This window comes from Elephantulus edwardii, unplaced genomic scaffold (assembly GCF_000299155.1).
Source record: "Elephantulus edwardii isolate Elephantulus edwardi_28Jun2011 unplaced genomic scaffold, EleEdw1.0 scaffold00106, whole genome shotgun sequence".
Lineage (NCBI taxonomy): Eukaryota > Metazoa > Chordata > Mammalia > Macroscelidea > Macroscelididae > Elephantulus > Elephantulus edwardii.
The window spans coordinates 3,501,032-3,523,958 of record NW_006399856.1 but is presented as its reverse complement, the minus strand read 5'-3'; the positions used below and the strand labels follow the sequence as shown (position 1 = coordinate 3,523,958).

The following is a 22,927-nucleotide window of genomic DNA, read 5'->3' as shown; positions in this document are numbered from 1 at the left end:
CCTCTTAAGGAAGCTTGCTATTCTGGAACTCTTGGCTCCAGTTCCCTGTCAGGAACATGCACACTAAGTAGAATTTGAATTACTATGGTGTGCAAATAGACTCCGATCTGTTGACTCCAAGTTTCTGGGAAGCTGCTCCACGTGTTGGTGGCTTATGTCATCTTGGCAATCGTACTTTCTGTTTCAAAGAATTCTACACTCCTCCTGGAGCCTGCGAGCAGGTGGTGGTCTTCAGAAGTTCCTCCCTCTACTCATCAACTTCTGGTGAGTCTGCCCCCTGCCAGCCGCTAAGGGATATGCTCTCTCCCAAGTAGAATGGACACCAGGGAAGGGAGCCACGGAACCTCCATGGCTCTCCAGGACCCCCAGTTTCCCCTTTCAGTTCCATATATGAAAGTCAACACAAGACCAATCACAGCTCATAGACAAGCTGGCACCTCTATCTGTTGGGATTTAGGGACTATTTATAGACCAAACTCTATTTTCTCTTTGAACGGATGCATTATAGCTCCTGGTCTTTTAAGAATCAATCTTTTAGGAATCAATCAGTCAGCAATGGGTGAACACCTTTCTCTTCTCTGCTATTGAGAATTCAAGGTGATGCTTCCATGCACCTGCTCAGGAGACCCCCACAGACCAGAGCACGGTTGCTCTAAGTCCCCTGGATTCTCAGCTTTTGCCCTGGCCTTCAGGCCTGCATCTCACTTTATCCTAGGGGTTGATATGTAGAATGTTTATAGTTACCAGTTGTAACTGAGTCAACTCTAACTCAAAAGGGCCCTATATACATCAAAAGTAGAACTGTGTGCATCATAGACTTTTTAAAAAAAGTTTATTTATTTATTGTGCGTGTACTGTCAAATCAGATCTGACTGGTACAGGAGGGAATTTTTTCCCTCCTTCTCCGACAGAGCATCTGGTGGATTTGAACCGTGTACCTCTGGGATTGCAGTACAGCTTCTTGCCACTAGGCCACCAGAGCTCCCTACGTCATAGACTTCTTAGCGGATGGTTTTTAAAAGTAGCTCTTCCAGGCTACTTCCAAGGTACCTCTGAGTGGACCCAAACTTGCAATCCTTTGGTTAGCGGCTTTACACATTAACTGTCTGCACCACTCAGGGGTGTCATGTAAAACATTATTTCTCTCTTATTTGACTCTAACATCTTTCAGACAAACAAATGGTCAAACAGACAATTAGGATTTACTGTTGTTAATCGTGTGCTGGCGATTTGTGACCAAAGCCCATCTTCCCCTCTTCGTATTCTTCATGGTTGAGAGTTTGTTCATCTTCCCCTTGGCCATCACCTACTCACACTGAAAAGCCCTATTTTTAGATTCTATTCTCATAATCTAAATGATCTCATGTCATTGATCATTTCAATCACTTTCCTTCTAGATCATCATCACCCTCGTAAATTGTTAAAGGACATTTTCCTGTTCTGTCCAAGATAGCCAGAGGCCCACATGCCCAGAGGCTGGCGGGGGAGTGGGGGTGTGGAGACTAAATCTTGAAAGTATGCAGTAACTGCTTGAAAAAATTTCATTTTTTTTCCACAGAACTAAAGCTCTACATGCATATATATATATATATATCATTTCAGGAGCATGATATACGGTGTGTTTTTAATTTCTATTTTTCAACTCACACTGTGGCATGGAAATTTTCCTGCAGTGTCAGATAATATTTATTCTTGTTTATTTTTCTTAATATCCTCATCTGGTCACACTGACAGGATATTTGAGCACTGAAATGTCATTTTCAAGAAGCAGTGCATAAACCCACTATTTTATCCACTTTCATCAATCAATTTTGGTATTTTATAGTATTAATTATTAATTTCCTTATTACCCATCATAAAACATAAGATGAAGCAAACACTGAAGAGAGAGTGGAGCAAATGTTGAAAGGCCACTCTGTGCTAGGAATTATAGTATAATTGCTAAGGAATTAATTAGTCATTACTCAGCTAGACATATCACGTTAATGGGCACATATGGACGACATATCATAAGTATTCACTAATGAACACTTTCATTTCTTTTCCAAGTTTTCCCTGTTACAAGTAACACTGCAAATTGCATCTCTGAGCACCCATCATTGTTCATATCCATACTTAATTCCTTAGAGGACAATCTTGAAAGGATTTAATAAGTCAACAGGCGTGAACATTTTTAAAGCTGTTGGTCACACTGCAGAATCGGCCTTTAGGTAGAGTTTATCTGTTCGCATCCACGTCATTGGAGCGTGTCAGTACTTGCTGTGTTACCTTACGTCACAAGCCTTGCCCTTTCTTACATACTCCGTACCCTGGGGTGACCCTGACAAGAAAAGCTCCGCTGGACGGTTCTTCTCTACCTTTCTCCCCACTGTGGAGCAGGAGCGGGATGTTGCTGCAGGATTGGGGCCGAGGAAGTCAGGGATGAGCAACAGCACAGCCGAAGCAATCTAAGGGAGGATGTCAGCCTCCGAAGAGCAGTAGTGAGCATCTGGCCCAGTGGAGTCTGCAGGATTGAAGCCTGGCTCCAGGAGGGGCTTGTCTTCCTCAGGCAACCGGTGGGTGAGAAGGATGACCTGGTGTATTCTTGTCCAGAGACTCAGCATGGGTCAGTCTTTGAAGTGGGACACTTCAAGGCTAAGACACATGCAGTTGAAGGGTTCCACTTTAAGGCTTGTCAACAAAGTCTTTCTTATACCACAGCCCTCTAAGAACAGATCCCATGGTCCATGTTCTTTCCTGGGTGACCTGGAGACTTTTGGTTAAAAACTTGTCTAATCTCACTTGCCTCCTCCCTGCTGTAATGTCAACCTTTCTGATAAGTGGGAAATAATACACAGGCTTTGAGATGAGTTAGCTTGGAGATCAGTCCTTTGACATTTACTAGCTGTATCTGTTGGGTCTTGCATACACACCTCAAAACTGAATGGCTTAACAGAACAACTATTTATTGTTTCTCCCACGTCTACAAATTGGCTGGACGATTTTGCTCACCTGGACCGCTGATCTTGGCTGCACTCACTCAGCCTTCCGTGAACTGGTTAGAGGCTGGATGATTTAGGAGGGACAAAGCAAGGAAGATCCAGCTCTGCTCTACACAGCTTTTCTCAGGCTTCAGTAGTATGTGCACATGAAGGTAGATGAGTTCTAACCAGCCAGGAGGGTGAGCCCTCAATGTGCAAGTATTTGCTAAGACTCTGCTATAAGGAATGTCTTGCCTAAATTCGCTAATGTCCCACTGGCCAAAGCAAGTTACATAGTCCACTCTAAAGTCAACGAGGAAGAACATTCCCAAAAGGAAAGAGCTATAGGATGGCATAAAGATCTGGGGTCACTGTAGTCATGAGATGCTGTTGAGTGCCTACAGCAACCCTATGAACAACAGATGAACACCTTGCTCTGTCCTGCGCCATCCTTATGATCTCTGTCATACTCCAGCCCCTTGCAGTCGCCCTGGGGACATTAATACAACTACTATGCTACATTAGCTTTATAACCTAACTGTTTAAATTCCTTAGCCTCTCTAAGCTTTAGTTCCATGTAATGATGCATACTTCTGTCGGATTTAATGTCCAGTACATTGTAGACACCCAATATGTATTAATTCTCTCTTCCTTTTTCATTGTCTGAACTTTCTTTCTGTGTGCATTATCTGCTAGATCCAAAACGCCAATAAAATAATAAATAAACATTATGCCTGAGGCTCCTGTTGATTCTTCAAATCCTAACAAGTGCCTAACAAAGCAAGCCCTCAATTTGAAACTCCAGAAATGAATGAATCCATTACCACTATCGTAAGTGAAATAGAACGGGCTAACTGATGACTCTGGATTGAGACGTCAGGATGGGGAACACTCATTTCCCACTTCGGAAGTGGCCTTCTGGATAGGATAAGTGTCCTGGTCTCTCCTTAGCTAATCAGGCTCCAGAAGAGACATTAATTGCAGCCAACTCATCCTGCTGGGGCGACCCAAGGCTGCCAGCCACCTTGCTGGGAATGGAATAGAATTTTAATTGGCTGTGAAAGCATCATGACAGGAGGTGAAGGGAGGAACAGGTCCTCTCCCCTAAAGCAGGTGAGAGGCACTTCAGGGAGAAGGCTGCCCACTGGGCACATGGCAGCAAGCATCCAGCACACTTGGGAACATTCTGGCTGTAACCCTCCAGTTTTAGTTCCAAGCTTGAAATCCAGCCAGAGTCAAGGACTTTCTCATACAGTTGGAAACACTCACACAACAGCACCAGGCCTGTGAGCTGTCTCATCTCTGGGCTTCCCCAGACCTTCAAACTCATAGTAACTGGTAAAAGACTTGCCAAAACAACAGAATTTTCTACTTGAGGGGAATTACGTGCTCAGTCTCCCAGGATAAGCATGTCCATTTGTCCATTTGTCCATTTGTGTGATCTGGAGTAATGGCACAATCCTCCTCCTGTTGTTTTTGTTGTGTACCATCAAAGCAGAACCAACCTATAATTGACTTTCCAATGGCTTTTCAGAGGCAGTAAATCATGTGAAAGGAGACTGCCCATCTTTCTCCCTAGGAGAAGCTGGTAGATTTGAACCGCAAGCCTTCCAGTGTGCAGAACAGCTACTTCCCACTAGGCTGCAAGAGCTCAAAGTACTCCTTCAGTGATGTTAATAGTTTTTCACTAAAACAAATGAATGCTTGATGTTTGGGGAAATCAAATGTGCTCTTCTGCAGTTGCACAGGTAATATAGGACAATATGGATAGATGAATATGACTGTGAGGAAAGAGACATGAGAAAGTATGTTAGTATGAATGTACAATGAGGTGTGCAGTGGCCATCAGGACTGCTGCGTGAGTTGCTTAACCTCTTTATATCTTTGGTTTTTCATCAATAATTTGATGGCAATAGCTAGCACCTATCTAATAGATTGAAGGAGGGAGCTCTGGTGGCTCAATGGTAAGAAGCTGTGCTGCCAACCCAAAGGCAGGTAGTTTGAATCCACAAGCTGCACTACAGAACAAAGATGAGCAGTCTCCTTCTATGCAGTTTACTGCCTCTGAAAATCAGCTGTGAGTCGGTTCTGACTCAATGATACACAACAGCAAAAATAGATAGAGTCAGGAAGCTCTAATGACATAGCCTGAGGTCAGTTGTGCTGGTAACCCAAAGATTCTTCATTGGTTCAAATCTGCCCACTGTTCTGCACAAGGGAGATGGGTAGTCTCCTTCTGCTATGGTTTACACACAGCCTTACAAACCCAAGAGAGGGTGACTATGAGTCAGAACCACTCATGGTTTCAGCAGTGAGTTCAGTTTCTGAGCACTCTCTGAGGCAGTGGTAATTCCGTGGCAGAAATTTTGCTTTTCTCAGTAGGATTCCAGTCAGTAGTCTCAGTTACAGTCACCATCTGCCAGCTTACAGTGTTTGGCAATGATCAAGTTTCAGTGGAACTCCCAAATTGTGAAAGACAAGGAGGAAAGGCCTGGCAATATACGTCCAATGAAAATTCTATGGATCACAATAGTCAGACCTGCGACCGATCATGACAATGGCACAGGCACAGGCATTTTGTACCATCACACACTGTGTGAGAAAGAGTGAGGGGTTTACTGAACGGCAGCTAACAACAACATCAAATAAAACTGTTGGAAAGAATAATGAGATATGAAGGCCAAGAACAATACAGATTCAACCAATTTATTTTCATTATTTCTGACCAAGTATGGGAAGGGGCAAAGATGGTCATCAAGTCATATATGTTCTGTCCTCCTACTGGGGTCACGGACCCACTGGCAAAAAAGTAAAGAAAAAGGACAAACAATAAACAAAATCCTCACTTTCTGAGAATTCTTTTGTAAGATGAGAATTTGACAAAAATTCAGCATTTTCAAGGAAATGCTCTGTACTTCATTAAAACTTTAAAACGCCAAGCAATAAACTGTCTTTCAAAACTGCTAAATGGTTTTATTTTTGTTGTGTCTTTTGATTTCCATTATCAATTTTTTATAGAATGTTCACCACAAATTCAGTGAGGAAGGGGGAGATACATTGAAGAGGGGCATTAGGAAAAGGCATTTTATAATTTATAAAGATATTAACACAAGCTTCTAACTTTTAAGCAAAAGCATAACTCATTGCTGTTTCCTCTCTCACCACTCCCTCCTCTGTATACGTGATCTGTTTTGAGTGCTGGTTTCCCATATTCTAGCTGGGCAACTCTATTTCTCTTTTTTGGTCTCAGTTTTCTCATTGGTAAAGTGAGGACATTGGTTTAAATAATTTCAAGCAGTCCCTGACAGTTTATGACTTCTATACATTAGACATTATCTTTTTCTCAATATTATCTGGTTTATTATGACTCACCCAGTCAAATGCCTTTGCAAAGTCAATACACCACAAATAGACATTCCTCTGATATTCTCTGCTTTCAGACAGGATCCATCTGAAATCAGCAATTATATTCCTATTTCCCTCTTCTAAACAGAACCTGAATTTCTGGTAGTTCTCTGTCAATGTATGGTTCTAAATGTTTTTAGATAATCTTCAGCAAGATTTTGCTTGCATGTGATATTAATGGTATTGCTCAATAATTTCCACGTACTGTTGGATCACCCTTTTTGGGGAATGGGAACAAACATGGGTCTCTTCTAGTCAGTTGACCAGGTAGCTGTCTTCCAATTTCTGGTCACAGCCAGGTGAGTATGGCCAGGATTGCATCTGTTAGTTGAAATATGTCAATTAATATTTCATCAATTCCTGGGCTTTATTTTTGCCAGTGTATCCAGTGTAGCCTGATCTTGTTCCCTCATCACTACTGGCTTTTGAGCATCTAGAACTTCCTGAGATATTTGGGTGTCAACAATTTCTTTTCTTCCTTTTTTTTTTTTTTTTTGGTACAGTGACTCCATGTATTTCCTCGATCTTCTTTTGACGTTTTCTGGATCATTTAAGATTTTCCACCTAGTGTCTCCAGTACTGCAGTTCAGGGCTTGAATAAGCTTTCAATCCCTTCAACTTGAGAAATGCTGAGCCTGATCTTCCTTTCTTATTCTTCAATTCCAGCTCTTTATACATTCCATTATCATAATGTGCTTTGTCTTCTGGAGTTGCCCTTTGAACTCTTCTGTTCATTTACTTTGATATGTTTTCCCTTTGTTTTAGTGTCTCAACACTGGTGCAATTTTCAGAGTCTCTTCTAAAATCCGTTTTGGACTCTTCTTTCTCTTCTGTTTTTGTAATGACTTTTCGCTCTCTTTGTGGATGATTGTCTTTGATGTCATCTCATAACTCATCAGGTCTTAGATCATTATTAGTGTTTAATGTCTCAAAACTGTGCAATGATTTTTAAATTCAAATGAGACATGCTCAAAGTCATATTTTGGCTCTTGAGGACTTGTTTTCATTTCATTAAACTTCTACTTGAACTTGTACGTGAGTAATTGATGGTCTGTTTCATAGTCAGCACCTGGCCTAGTTTTGGCCACTGATCCTGAGATTCTCCAAAATTCTTTGCACAGATGTAATCAGTCTGATTCCTGTGCAGTTCATCAGGTGAAGTTGATATGTACAGTCACCATTTGTTTCTCTAAAAAGGTATTTCCTATGAATAATTCAGTGATTTTACAAAATTCAATCATTTGATCTCCAGCTTTATTGTGTCCATTCCCTCTGTTTTGTTTCCAACTTTTGCATTCAATTCACCAATTATTATTACTGTATCTTGACTGTATGTTTGGTCGATGTTAGGCTGCAAAGTTGGTAGAATTCCTCAATTTCTTCACCTTTGACTCTAGCTGGTGATGCATATATTAACAGGTCCTTGTGTGTTTATGGATAGTGTCCTCCTTTTATTTATTTTTGACAACTTCTAATTTTCCTACATTCATTCATACTATGTGGATCATAACAAACTATGACTAACTTTGAGAAGAATAGGAATTTCAGAACACTTAATTATGCTTATACAAAACCTATACTTAGATGACTCTTGGCACCAGCACTCAGGAAGTCAAAAGATAAATTGCTTTGGGGAAATTCCACTCCAGAAGTACTGAAATTCAGTTATGTCAGTGTGGAGACTAAGATGTGCCTAATCAAGGCCATGGTCTTCACAGTTACTTGCTATGCATCAGAGAGCTGGACAATGACTAAGGATGACAGAAGAAGAATTGATGCCTTCAAGTTGTGGTGCTGGAGAAGAGCCTTGAATATACCATGAACCACCAAGAATACAAATAAGTCTGTCCTAGAGAATATGAAATCAAGTTTCTCCTTGGAGGCTAGGATTTTGATACCCCATCTCACATTCTTTGGGTACGTGACAGAAGGGACCAGTCCTTCGAAAAGGACATCATGCTCTGAAGAGTGCAGGGATGACACAGGAGAGGAAGACCCCAGATGAGATGGGTTGATACAATAAGTGGAGCAATGGGGGTTGGTATGTCAGAATAATAAGTGAGACTGGCTCAGGACAGAGCAGGCTTCAGAACTGCTCTACATAGGGTCGCTGTGGGTTGCAGGTGACTTGAGGGCACATAAAAACAACAATAGCATACCTAGACAAAGAAGCTCCTGTCTGAACAGAGAACAGGAACACTGCACAGTTTGGAATTGTGAATGGTGTGTGTCAGGACTGTAGTCTGTCTCCATACCTATTCAATCTGTATGCTGGGCAAATCATCCGATTTGCTAGACTACATGAAGAAGAGTGTGGTATTAGGATTGGAAGAAGATTCGTCAACAACCTGTGCTATGCAGATGACACAGTCTTGCTTCCTGAAAGTAGAGTTGAGGTCCTTGTTCCAGAGGACCAAATACCATAGCCTTCAATATGAGTTACATCTGAACATCAAGAAAACACAAATTCTCACCTCTGGGCCAGTGGGCAACATCATGGTAGATGGATTGAAATTGTCAATGATTTCATCTTGCTTAGATCTAGAATCAATACATTTGGTACTAGCAGTCAGGAGAGCTGGAGATGTGTTGCATTAGGAAAGTCAGGGATCTCTCCAAAGTTTTAGAGAGCAATGATGTCAGTGTAAAGACTAAGTCATACCTCATGTAAGCCATAGCCTTTCCCATCACCTGCAATGCATCTGAGAGCTGGACAATGAATAAAGATGAAAAGAGAAGAACGATACCTCTGAGTTGTGACACTGAAGAAGAGTGTTGAACAAAGACTACCAAAATAACAGCTATGTCCTGGGGAAAGTGAAACCACAGTGCTCCAAAACCAGAGGTACGGGTGGTGATGCTTTGTCTTACCTACTTTGAGCATGTTGCAAAGAGGGACGATTCCTTGGAAAGAGAAATCGTACTTGGAAAGGTGGATGGTGAGTGCAGGAGAGGAAAATCCTCAATAAGATGATTTGACAATGTGACTGCAGCAACAAGCTCAAGTGTTTCAGAGACTATAAGGATGGCACAGGATAGGATAGAGTTCAGATCTGCTGTTCATAGGGTCCTACGCATTGTATTCAACTTGAAAGCACTTAACAACAACATACATTAGAAAAAGGAACCATAGATGGAAAACTACTCAACATCAGACCACAAGGATTACTTAAATGTCAAAAAGGCCAAAGGTGAAGAAGCAGGAACTTTTTGTGGTTGAAGAGGGCACCCTCAACTAGCTGGTAAATAGGTTTTGGAAGTGATATCACTGCTATTAAAAAGCCCAGTCCAGCCCCCAACTCCGGAACAGGGCACCGGAGAAGAAGAAATCGGGCTGTGCACGTGCAGCGCAGCAGAGGCAGGAACACTGTCCACGAGAGCGCCTGGGGCATAAGAAAGATTCGCGCTCTCCCATGAAAAAAAAAGGTGCACTTCTATAGCTCAGCCAAAACCACTTTAAAGAGCATCTGATTCACTTCCTCATGTCCCCAGGCCATGAAGGAAGCAACCTTCTTATCTTTTGTTTGGCTTCTCAACTATCGAAGATCCCAGAATAAGCTCCTGATGTAGGAATATGAGCACAGCACGCCCGGCATGGGAAAGGAGCGGCTTTGCCCCTTATAGCTCCTATATTCACAGGAGTATCTACAGCATATGTAAATACATATATAGACATATGTTATATATATTCACGGACATGGGCCAATTCTCCTTCCTATATCTGTTCAACTCGCAGGTCTATCTGTGTATCCACTAACAGGGATGGTTACTGCTGTTGTTAGGTGCCATCAAGCTGAATATGGCTGATAGCAATCCTGAAAACAGCTTTTCTGGCCCTTGTCCGAACCTGCACCATCTTCATGATCTCTGTCACGCTCAAGCCCGTTGTGATCACTGTATAAGTCCATCTCATCCTATTGGTGATTGTCATTCATGTTATTGAAGGCTTGCGCCTATACTATTATTTATAGGAACAAAAGTTATATAAGCACCTTAAGCCATAAGCAAGCATGTTGAGGAACTGGATTCTGGGCCTGAGGGCTCAAGACCTCCTGATGTTCCACAGGAACATCAAGGTCAACTGACACAAATCCCACGTTCTGTGTTCCACCTTGGTAAGGAGTGACGGAGGCTTGTAAGCTTGTGAGTAACCATCCAAGGTGCAATTGTTGGTCTCATCCTAGCTGGAGTAAAGAAAAGGGAAGAAAACCAAAGATACGTGGAAATAATTTGTCCAAAGGACTAATGAATGAATCATGTGAACTTCAGCCTCCATGTCCTTGAGACAGAAGAACTACTAGCACCCAGAGAGCTCTGGTAGCCTAATGGTAAGAAGCTGAGCTGCAATCCCAAAGGTACATGGTTTGAATGAATCTGCCAGCTGCTCTCCAGGAGAAAGACGGACAATCTTCTCCCATGTGATTTACTGCCTCTGAAAACACACTAGCGAGTCAGCTATGAGTCAGTTTTGACTCCATAGTGTACATCAGCACAACCAATATCAGGAGAGCTTTGGTGGCTTAGTGGTAAGAAATTAGGCTGCCAGTCCAAAGGTATAAAGCTCAAATCCACAAGCTGCTCTGCAGAAGAAGTAAGGTGGACAATCTCTTTCCATGCCATTTACTCCCTCTGATAACTCACCGGGGAGTTAGCTATGGGTTGGTTCTCAGCAACCACCACCATTATCAATGGGCTCTGAAGAGGATAACATTTAAAGTCTGGATTGAGTGGGAAGACAATGTGGAATAAATCTAAAAAGTCCTAAAAACCTGATTGGTCAAATACACTGGTGGGACTTGAAGGACTGTTACTTTTACTCATTCTTCAGGCCTACAAGTGAATTAATCTCTTTGGCTCAATGTTCAGCCAAACCATAACAGGCAGGTCTATAAGGTGAACAGCAACACTAGCAGGGTATGCACTCCTTAGAACAACCAACAATTTGAGGCAAAAGGACAGCATTTGCCTAAGGACAAAGTTCAGAACGCAGAAAGGGTTGGGAAGGGAAGAGGAATGGAGCTGGGAAACACAGAGCGGACATGGATGAGTGATGATGTTACAAGTGGGGATTGCCATCAATGTCGTGACACAAAATATATGAATAAGGACTGGAGGGCATGAATCTAAGTGAACTAACTCAGTCCTCTAAGGACAAATACTGTATAGGACCATTATTGTAGAATGTGTATGAAGATCCAAGTATGGGGAAGGGGGACAGAGAGGAAAGGATGGATGAGGGGGAGTTAATAATAGGGTTGTACAATTTGATGGATGGATGGATGGATGGATAAAGCAAATGGAAAAGATCTGGTATGAAAAATAATGTATAAAAACTTTGTAAGTAAACCAGTACAAAATAAAAATTTTATTTAAAAAATATAAAAAGAAAAATATTCTGTAGCTTAAAAAAATATATATGAATGGTTAAATGGAAAACTAATCTCTTCTGTATACTTTCATCCAAAGTGTGTATGAATTGCTGAATGAAAAATTAACTGTTCTCTGTAAATCTTCACCCAATTCACAATAAAAGCTAAACAAAATATTTTTAATCTCTGCAGCCCAAAAGAGGGGGGGAAAGTGTCTTCAACTATAAACATAAATCATCTTTCTGATCTCTGCCTCAACTTCCTATGAGTTTCCTTGGCCTCAATTTCTCTGGATGATCATAATCTGAAAATACAGAAAAGGTCGTTAAGTTAAGGTTCCCAATTTGCAAAACTGAAACCTGGGTCCTACAGTGGAGGCAGAAGTTATCTGTCACGACGAAAAGTAAATACAAAACACAGCTTTGGAAAGAGTGGATGGGTAGAATTGCTTTTTAGCTTGGTTGGCCCCTTCCAGCTACATAAACATGAGAAAGACCAAACCCTCGGCCACCAAGTCAATTCTGAGTCACAGTGACCCTCTGGTGGGTTTCTAGGCCATAAATCTTAACATGAACAGACTGCATCACCTTTCTCCCAAGGAGCAGCTGGAGGCTTTGAACTGCTGACCTTTCAGGAAGCTGTGCAACCTGAGACACTCTACTTGATGAGTACACAATGTCATGTCAATATCCTCAATTTGTCTGTTTTTATTCAGCCTGTTGACTGTGTTTTCACTCTGTACATTTCCGCCAAGTCAGAAATGCCTCCGATCCTAGGACCATGTGGAAAAACACAGAATCCTTTTAAGCCACTCAATTCAACCAGCAAGGAGTCCAGGGGCACCAGCTATAACCATGCACCAGACTCAGTGATGAAACACTCACTACCTCACAAGGCTGTCCATTGCAGTGCACACTTGCTGGGGAAATGGATAAACATTAGCTGACAAGCTGTAGTAGGGTAGGGCTACGTGAAAGCCAGAGTAAGACATGAAGAATGATTTGAAGATGGTCAGGTTAAGGGTGATGTGTGCCTGTAACACTGAGAGTGATGTGCGTGTGGAGCAGGAAAGGAGAGACGCACTTGAAAGTTCAAGGTTGTGACCTATGAGTCTGTCTGTGCAGCTGGTCATGGTACATGACTGGATAACAATATCCATTTCTGTCATGTCTATAATAATTACTCCCCTTGCCTGGTCCCCACTTCCATCTTCTAAAATCAGTCCCTAGCCCTGGTCACCATGAGCATCACCCTTTAGCCCTGCCACTAGCCCTGAGACAAAAAAAAAAAAAAAATCAGAAGGAAATAAAATAGAGGAGAGGCGGAGAAGAGGACAGCCTGGGATAAAAGAGTCAACCTGGGGTGTATTGTTGAGTCAGCTCCCATTCATAGAGAAATGCCTCCGATCTTAGGACCATGTGGAAAGACACAAAATCCTTGGAAGCCACTCAATTCAACCAGCAAGGAGTCCAGGGGCACCAGCTATAACCATGCACCAGACTCAGTGATGAAACGCCTTCCGTACAGTAAAAGGACTCCCTGCTCCATCCTGGACCTTCCAGCTTTATGATCTCTGCCATGCTAAAGCCTGTTGTTGGACTCACTGCATCAATCCTTCTCACAGAGGGTCTTCCTCTCATTTGGACCACCCTCCACTGCTCCAAGCATGAAATCCTCTTCCAAGGGCTGGGTCCTCCCACGTGAAATCTCACTATCTCTGACTCTAAGGAGCCCTATTACTGTCCTTCATCCAGGACAGACTTGTAACTGTGGCAGGCCATGGCACAGTCAAGACTCTTCATGCAGGGTGCTCACAAGCTCATAAAAGACTCACTCGGGAAAAGGGTGGACTGGCCAGGTGGGCTTCTCCTTACCCCAGCCACCGTACAGACTCAGATTATATGGCAAAGAGGTCTGATTAATTAACCTTTTTTTTAAATACTAGTTTATTTACAAAATTTAAATACAGTGTTTTCCAGAACAGATTCTTCCAATTTCTCTCACCCCACCCCCATCAAACTGTACAGCGCCATGATTAATGAAGCTTTGATCTACGCTCCATCCCACTTCTCAGCCTACAGTTATCAGAGACCCACATGGAAATAACAACTTCTATTAGGGTCTAGGCTGGGTCCTTACAATCAGGGGTTACTTGTCATTGCCTGTTACCTCCCTGAACTCATCCTGGTCTCTATGCCTGGGTCCCTCAGAGGAATGACATGAACCTTAAAGAGTAAAGAGGCAGAGGGACCACACACATCCTATCTTGGCACCCTTGTCTCTAACCATTCCCCTATGTCACCAGGACATCTCAGTGCACTTCTGAACTACACCCACCTTCTTTTTATGCAAACATTTTTCATAATCATAATCATCGCCATCAACCTCACAAGAAACACTGTCATCATCAAAATCACGGTAGAGATTGTCTCAACTGCACCATTTGGACTCCACAGAAATTCTAATTTTAGGTTTACAAATGCAAAATTTTAATGAGAATTACATCTGCATTGTTCAACTCTCAGTGAGAAGATATTTTCCAAAAGTCCATTAAGTCAATTTGATTTTTGGTCAATTTTTCAATCTAGATAAGTTATATAGTTGCCATTTCCCCCCATTTCTCAATTAATGTTATGGAAACTTTCTCCTAGAATAAGTTTGTATTAATAATTTGACAAAGCAATCTTTTTTAAGTTTATATAAACATTTATTAACTATAACTTCTGTTAGTGAAATTTTCATTGCATGTTTAGAATTCCTCCAGATCTAATTTTTGTTTTAAGTCAAAGTTTACAGCTCTTAATTTTGTCAGAAACTGGGAGACTTCTGGCAAATTCCAATAAATCAGAAGTTTAACTGACAATCTTACCTTTTTCTTTCTGAATGAATGTTGGACATCTACGAACTACTACTTAAGGCATATTTTCAGTCCTTAGAAAGAAATACCATGCTGGGGAAGGTGGAGAGTCAGAGAAAGAGAGGAAGATCTCACCAAGATGGACTGATGTAACTATCACAATAGGCTTCAGTATGACAGAGGTGACAGGAGGGTGCAGGATTGGACATGGTCCAGAGCTGTTGTTCATAGCATCACTATGATTTGTAGTCAACTTGATGCACTTAATAACATTTAAATAAAGTTTTGAGATTGATCTTCCTATCCTCATGTTACAGATAATTAAACTGAGGCTAAATTCACTTCTTGTTGTTGTTGTTATGTGCCGTCAAGTTGCCTGTGACTCATAGTGATCCTATGTACAACAGCCCTAAACCCTGCTCTATCCTGTGCCAATCACACTGTCTCTGACACACCTACCCCCATTACCCCAATCACTGAATCAAGTCATCTCATCAAAGGTCTTCCTCTCCTGCGCTGTCCCTCCACTCGCCCAAGCATGACATCCTTCTCCAAGGACTGGGCCCCTCCTTGCAACATGTCCAAAGTAAGTCAGACGAAGCCCCAGAACCCTTGCCTCCAAGGAGTAGCCTCGCTTCATCCTCTCCAGGACAAACCTGTTTGTCTTCTTAGAAATCCATGGTATATTCAATACTCCTCTCCAGCACCACAGCTCAAAGGCATCAATTCTCCTTCTATCATCCTTAGTCATTATCCAGCTCTCTGATGCATAGCAAGTGATTGCAAAGACCATGGCATGTATCAGATGCACCTTAGTCTCCAGACTGACATTGTTGCTCTTCAGTACTTTAGAGAAGCCTCTAACTGCAGACTTTCCCATTGCAATACGTCTTTTAATTTCCTGGCTGCTGGTGTTGACTGCGGAGCTAAGCAAACTAAAACTGTGGACAATCTTGATCTCTTCACCATTCACCATGATGCTGCCAATCGGCCTAGTGGTAAGACTCTTTGTTTTCTTGATATTGAGCTGAAATTGAACTGATATAAACTATTTCACCTGCCCAGTGTCCCACAGTGAATATTTGACAGATGTGAGAATCAAAACCAAGGAAATCAGTTGTTAAGGAGGTTTTTGTCATGGTGATCCTTTGCATGAGAGTTTAACTACATCCATAGGGTTTTCGATGGTTGTTGGTGGCCTAGTGGTAAAAAGCTGCATTGCAAACCCAAAGCCATGTGGTTTGACTCTACCAGCTTCTCCAGGAAAGATGGGCAATCTCCTCCCTTGTGATTTACTCCCTCTGGAAATCTGCTGGAGGGTCAGCTATGAGTCAGTTCCAACACAAGGGCACACAACAGCAACAAAGTGGAGTTGATCCCAACTCACGGTGACCCTTTGCATGTCGGAGTTGAAATATGTCCATAGGGTTTTCAATGGCTGAGTTTTAGAAAGTAGATTGCCAGGTTTTGTTCCGAGGAACCTATGAGTGGTCTTAAATGTCACTTAAAAAGTGTCTGCACCATACAAGGACTCTATTCCTCTTGTATCACAGTGTCTCTCTTTTGATATATATTCTGTGTTCACTGAACCCAAGTCACATAGTCGCGCTCACCTTGGCTTTGCCTGCCTCCTACATGTCCTCTGGCTCCTCCTACTCTGGCAGGGGCACCCCTCTGCCATCCCAGGGACCAGAGTAAGTGCTCCTCTGCCATCACCTGAAGTGGACCCACAACTCCACCTTCCTGTGCGCTCTGACCTGCACTTGACCGGTCTGATCTGCACTTGACCGGGTGGCTGAGTGGTGTATGTGCACACATGTGTGTCTGAGCACATGCATGTGAATGGAGCACAGGGGGTGCAACCTGCTTTCCCGGTGGGTGGACCTCAGCCTGCAGTGATTCACCGGGGGGCTCGGGCTCAGGGGGCTGGAGGAGCGCATCAGTGTGTTGTTTTATTTAGTCAGGAAGACTGTGCCGTGGAACGCTTCCAGACCATGTCCTTTTTATAACAAATTGCAGGGGGATGGGCAGGAGACGAAATGGAGGGAGACAGGCAGGGAGAGGGGCTTCTATTTTTAAACCCTTGCCAGGCTTTAGTTCTGTGGGAGTTTCTATGAGGTGGAAAGAAGGGAAGGTGGGAGGGAGCAAGGGGTAGACATTGGGGCGGGGTAAGGTCCAGGGCTGTGGTTTACAAACACTTTTTTAGAAGCTGGAACCCTTTTCCCAAATAGAAGCCTATGAGGAATGCTAACACATAAATCCAAGGGGACCCCACCTTGATTGATGTGCAGGGAGTGGGTCTCAGATTCCCACCACCACCACTTGGCCATTCTCCTGAGGGCACAGTGACCCCTTCAACAGCTGTCCTGAAACAGGTTCAACCATTTGTGGAGCAGGTATAGGAAGGGTGTGACATTTGTAAGCATTCACTCATTCATGAAATATTTATTTATGCATCTTAGGTGCCAGGTGCTATGCCAAGTCCTGGGATATCATCATGATGATCAAATGAGAGACACTCATACCTACTTATGTCTGGTAGGGGTGGCAGACACCCACCAAATCATCACAAAAACACATGAAAAGTCACAGCCTTGGCAACCCTGGGAAAACCAGGGCCTAGTTTTAGAAGGTCCTACAGGAGGTGGCTCTGAGAGGGAGCCACGTGTGCACCAAGATCTAAAGGAAGGGACGTAACTGGAGGAGGGGGGAGCACTGGTGGCGTGGCCCACAGGGAACTGCACTGTTAACTCGAAGGCAGTGTCTCTCTGATGGTTTGACTCCACCAGTGGCTCCAAAGGAGAAAGATGGGAAATCTCCTCCCATGCAATTAACAGCCTCAGAAACCCACTGGAGGGTCAGCTATGCATGCGTTCTGACTTGATGGAAGAGAGAGAGAGGGAGGGAGAAAGGGAGAGTGGGGGAGGGAGGGAAGGAGAGGGAGAGGGAGAGAGAGAGGGAGAGGGTGGGGAGAGACAGAGAGGGAGGGAGAGTGTGAAGCAGGGTTCAAGCCACAGTCTTTCTGATCACTTGCTATGGATCTGAGAGCTGGACTGAGACAGAAGGGTATAAAAAGAAACCCTCCAACTGCCTTCAGCAGATACCAGCTCATGCTGACTCTTAGCTACAGAGTGGAACTAGGCTTCACTGGGATTTCCTATCTAAACTTTGCCTCTCTGGGTAAACTGAGTGTAAAGCATGATTCAAGCCACAGTCTTTCTGATCACTTGCTATGCATCTGAGAGCTGGACTATGAATGAGGATAACAGAAAAAGAATTGATGCCTTTGAGCTGTGGTGTTGGAGTAGAGCACTGAACATTCCATGGATGGCCAAGAAAACAAATAGATATGTCTTGGAGAGGGTGCAGCCAGAGTGCTCTTTGGAGGCAAGAATGATGAGGCGTCACCTCACATACTTTGGGCATGTTGTTAGGAGGGGCTATTCCTTGGACAAGGACATGATGCTGTGAAGGGTGGAAGGTTGGCAAAGGAGAGGAAGACCATGAACCAGGTGGATTGACACAGTGACTGCTGCATTGGGTTCTTGTGTGTCATCAGAAAGTGTGAGGATGGCGCAGAATAGAACAGGGTTCAGATCTTTTGTTCATAGGATTGGATTATGCTATGAGTTGGATTCAACAGCACCTAACAACAAGAGATCTTCTTGGCAGAGCAAGTTATGCACATAACTATGGCTGTTAGGTGCTATCCAGTCAATCCTAGCTCATAACATCCAAGGTGACGGTAGAACTGCTCCATAGCATTTTCGTGGCTAATGAAGGTAGGTTTGTCAGAGACAGTGAGACTGGCTCAGGATAGAGTGGGGTTCAGAGCTAGCATGCATAGGGATGAGTCATAGTCGACTCGACGGCATAGAACAACAACAATCTTTATAGAGGTAGATCTCCAGATCTTCCTCCCACCCCAAGTGTGCCGAGTGCTTACCATTGCGTCACCAGGGCTACTTAGTAGTAATGTGTAAGCATTCACTAATATCATTATGCATTATTAATACATAATAACTGTCATCAGTGTTGGGAGTCAAAGAGATGACTCGGACGGTGAACCAGGTAGTGCCATGTGCTCCACATAATGTTACTTGATGTCCTAAGAATACAAGCCTATCCCTCACCCCCAGGATGGACGTAGACATTCTTTGGATGATTAAAGAATCAGTTTGAATCCCAGGTCTCCCATTTTCTGACTGGGGGATGTTGAACATGTAAACTAAGTGAGGTGCTGGTGTCCACTCTCAGTGGTTGATGTGAGGACTTTGTAGGCAAGCAGGTGGAGAGGGACAGGCCCATCAGATGGCCTTGCTGTAGTGTGGACAATACCTACTCATGTCCGATGAAGTCATATCCCTGAAGAGTGGGGTTTGGCATAGAAATTCCATATGACCAAGCTATTCCATTGCTAGGAATATAACCCATAGAAAATGGAACTGAGATATAAATGGATATTTGTACGCTGATATTCATAGCAGTGTTACTCACAATAGCAAGAAAATGGAAACAGCCCAAATGTCTATCAACAAATGAGTGGATCAAGAAATTATGGTACATTCACACAATGGAATACTATGCAACACTCATGAGCAAGAATTTTGAAAAATACTATATCACATTGGAGAGCCTGGAGAGCATTACACTGAGGGAACTAACTCAGTCTCATAAGGACAAATACTGCACAAGGCCATTATTGTCAAAACAGAAGGATGACAAGGAGGATGTGAACAGTTGACCAAAGAGGGAGGTGAGGTGGCATGAGGGGTTAACAGTGAGGAGGGAGGGGAAATCACTGGATCACAGAATTTGGTGTGGGAATGAGGGGGTAAAAGAATTAGGAAAGATCCAGTGAGAACCTGAAAAGATGGGAGGATAGTGGGCATAGATCAATGGTGCTTAATTTTATAAAACATAATGCATGAGAATGATTATTTGTAACACCATGTGAATGAAAGAATTTGGGAAACACAATATACATAATTGAAACATGATGTTTATGAATTTTGTATGCAAACCAATACAAAACCAAAAAAATTTTTTATTAAATTTTTAATAAAGAGTGGGGTTTGAGATTTGCAGACAAAGTGGGAGCTGCAGGAGGAACCTTGTGCTCCAGCTCAGGACACAGGTACACAGGTATGGGTGGCTCTGATACAGCAGCTCCAGCATAAACGTTTGTGTCTTGTTACGCGATACACGAATAACCACTTCACCGAGTGCCAGGCAGTTAGCACTTTTTGCAGGGACGAGTGTTTATAAGCAATTAATAATGGTTAATAATGAAGTCAGTAAATCATCACTGGGGTTTATAGATATTAGCATTCCTCAGCAGAAATGGGGCAGGGGAGACAAATGATGTTATTTGAGGCACCGTGAGACAATCCCAACATAGAGACGGAGGCAGGCCAGGGAGGGGCCTGGCCAAGGAGGGCATGATGCCTGTCTGCTTTGTCTCACCCTCACTCCTCAGAGCCTGTGGCTCTTCAGGGATGGCTCAAGGACCCCCAGCACCCATGCCACCTTCACTGTTAGTCAGAGTCACTCTCTCCTACTCTGCTTTATCTGTGGGGTTCCAGGAATTTCCCTGGAAAACCCACTTCTGCTGCTACAAACAAAAGCATGAAAACACTGTCTGCCCTATTCCAGTTCCTACACAAGGTGAAGACAAGAGTTTTTGTTCAATGTTGATTTCCTTTACCACCTGCTGTGGGGTTTTCCCATCGTCACACAGGAGGGTGGTTTAAAGTGTGTTTGATGTCTCTCCTTGGTCAATAGCAATGCTTCTTTACATTTGTATATGATGTGCCAGTTAGCCGGCCCCATGCCGTTAATCACGTTCTTGCTAGGTCCTAAAAATAACCCAGTAAGCTCTTCAGAGCAAGAGTTAGTTACTTCTTTACAGAGGAGAATGAGACTAGAGGGACCCAGGAAGCCTCACCAGGTGATACAAACCTGATCGGGACCAAGGTCTGGGCGCTGGTGAAGATCGTGATACTAATGATAGAGTGGACACTTCCCAGTCATTTACTCTTACTCTTGGCAGTTCATGGTATGTCAGAGGTTAGGGGTCAGGCATGTCAGAGATGGTGAGGTTGGCTCAGGACAAGGTTCAAAGCTGTTGGTCATATAGGTCACTATGAGTTGTAGTTGACTTGCACATATACCACCACCACAGCAACTCTTACTGAATCCTGTACTGGGGAAGTGAGCTATCATCTCTCTTGGTTCTTATAAGAACCTTAAGATGAGTGCGATATTATGGGTAAATTGAGGTTGTGTGTCTTCATGTGACTTGCTCAAGGTCACGTGGTTGAGGATGTATGCACTTAACTTGACTCAGATCGTGAAGAAATGATTAAACAAGTCCAAAATGAAGGACAGGATGAAAAAACTGGCCTGGCCTGCCAGATTCCTGAAAGATAAAGATAGGGAGAAAGATGGGAAGGGAAAGACAAACCTAGCTGTCAAGGACATCGTGGCAAAATCAAGGCTATTTTAACACAGATTGTGTATTAGCATTTAGCATTGTGTCAATGCTAAATTTCTCTAGTAACTCTATTATGTTTACATACATTGCTTGTTCTTAGAAGACTTATAAAGAAACATGAAATGGAGAGAGTATTATGACATCTGCAACTTACTCCAATTTGGAAAAAATTGATATATAGAGACAGTGAAACACATACACACACATGAATGTGGACATATATGTTTTTAAGATAATTGCTTTGGAAAAATTTTATGTCAGGGACCTCTCCAGAGTGCTAAAGAGCAACAGTGACAGTCTAGAGACTAAGGCGTGCCTGATCCTGGCCACAATCTTTGCAGTTACTTGCTATATGCATCATAGAGCTAGATAATGACTAAGAAATGACAGAAGAAGAATCAATGTCATTGAGTTATGTTACTGGAGAAGGGTGTTGAACATTAAATGGACTGCAAAGAAAACAAACAGGTTCGACCTAGAGAGGGTGAAACCAAGCTGCTCCTTGGAGGCAAGGATTTTTAAGCTCTGTCTCATATACTTTGGGCATATTGCCAAGAAGGACCAATCCTTGGGGAAAGACACTTGGCAAAGTGGAGGGACAGCACAAGAGAAGAAGACCCTGGAAATGGGTAGACACAGTATCTAGAATAATGGGGTTAGGCAGATTGAAAACACTGAGACTGGCTTAGGACTTAGAATAAGACAGAATTCAGAGCTATTGTGAATAGGGTCACTGTGAGCCACAGGTGACTCGATGGCACATAACAACAACAACAACTCTCTCTCTCTCTCTCTATATATATATATATATATACACTATATACACATGCATACATCATAGAAAAAAGAAGTGTCATGTTATTATGTCCCATTGAGTTGGAAACAACTCAGCTGATCCTCCAACAGGTTTTCAAAGATAGTAAATCTCACAGGGGACTACCCATCCTTCTCCCACGGAGCAGTGGGTAGATTCAAACTGTATGTCTTTGAGCTGGTAGCACAATTCCTTACCACAAAACCACCAGATGTGTCAAATGGTGGATCTGGGCCAAAAGTATATGAATGGTCATTGTACTGTCCTTCTAATACTATTTTTGTGTTTTTAAATGTTTTAAAAATTAAAAGTTGAGGATTTTTTTTATTTTTTTATTTTTTAAAAAAGGCTTGATCCCTATAAAATAGCCCTGGGGGCTGGCTGCCCGTTCTACTCATTGTGAGGGCTGGTGATGGGCCAGGTCACACTGGGAAGCCAAGTGGGTAGAAGAGTGTGTGGTGGGCCCAGTCCTGACAAGCGTGTAGTTTGTGAGCCAGGCCAGCATGGCATCTGTGCTGTGACCCTCCTGCTCACACTCTGGGCTTCCCACCATTTGTCCCTGATGGGCCCAGGCTGGCTGACTGAAGAGCCCAGACTGTGATGTTTGCACCCTGCCCAGACACTTATATATCATTCATAGCTCATTAACCTGAGCTAAAAAAGGAAACCACTCAACACAGCCAGCTGCTAATCCTCCAGGGGCTGATCCAGGTTTGGTTCCGATTATATAAGCCGCTTAGCCACTCCTCTGCCCTGTCCTCACCCTCCCTGTTTCTCTTGGAGATGAGCACAGCTATAACATCCTCTTCCTGCTGCGCTTTCTGCTTGCTCCCTCTACGTGGCAGGCAACATGTTTGGACAAAGAAGATAGTGATTGTCATGGCTGAAATAAAGTCCTGGGACTGTTTCTAAATTTCCCTTTCCTTGGCTCTTGGTCCATCCTCACCCCCACCTGCTAAAAGTATGAAAATATGAAGAGTTGATTCTGATAGCATCTGGTTCTCAAGATCCCAAGGTCCTTCACAG

General features: G+C 43.1%; 1 protein-coding gene across 1 annotated transcript in view; it reads right to left on the bottom strand.

Moving 5' to 3' along the window:
• The window catches only part of MARCH4 (membrane-associated ring finger (C3HC4) 4, E3 ubiquitin protein ligase), a 155,375-nt gene that overhangs the window by 72,891 nt on the left and 59,557 nt on the right, over positions 1-22,927 (bottom strand). The window lies entirely within an intron of this gene.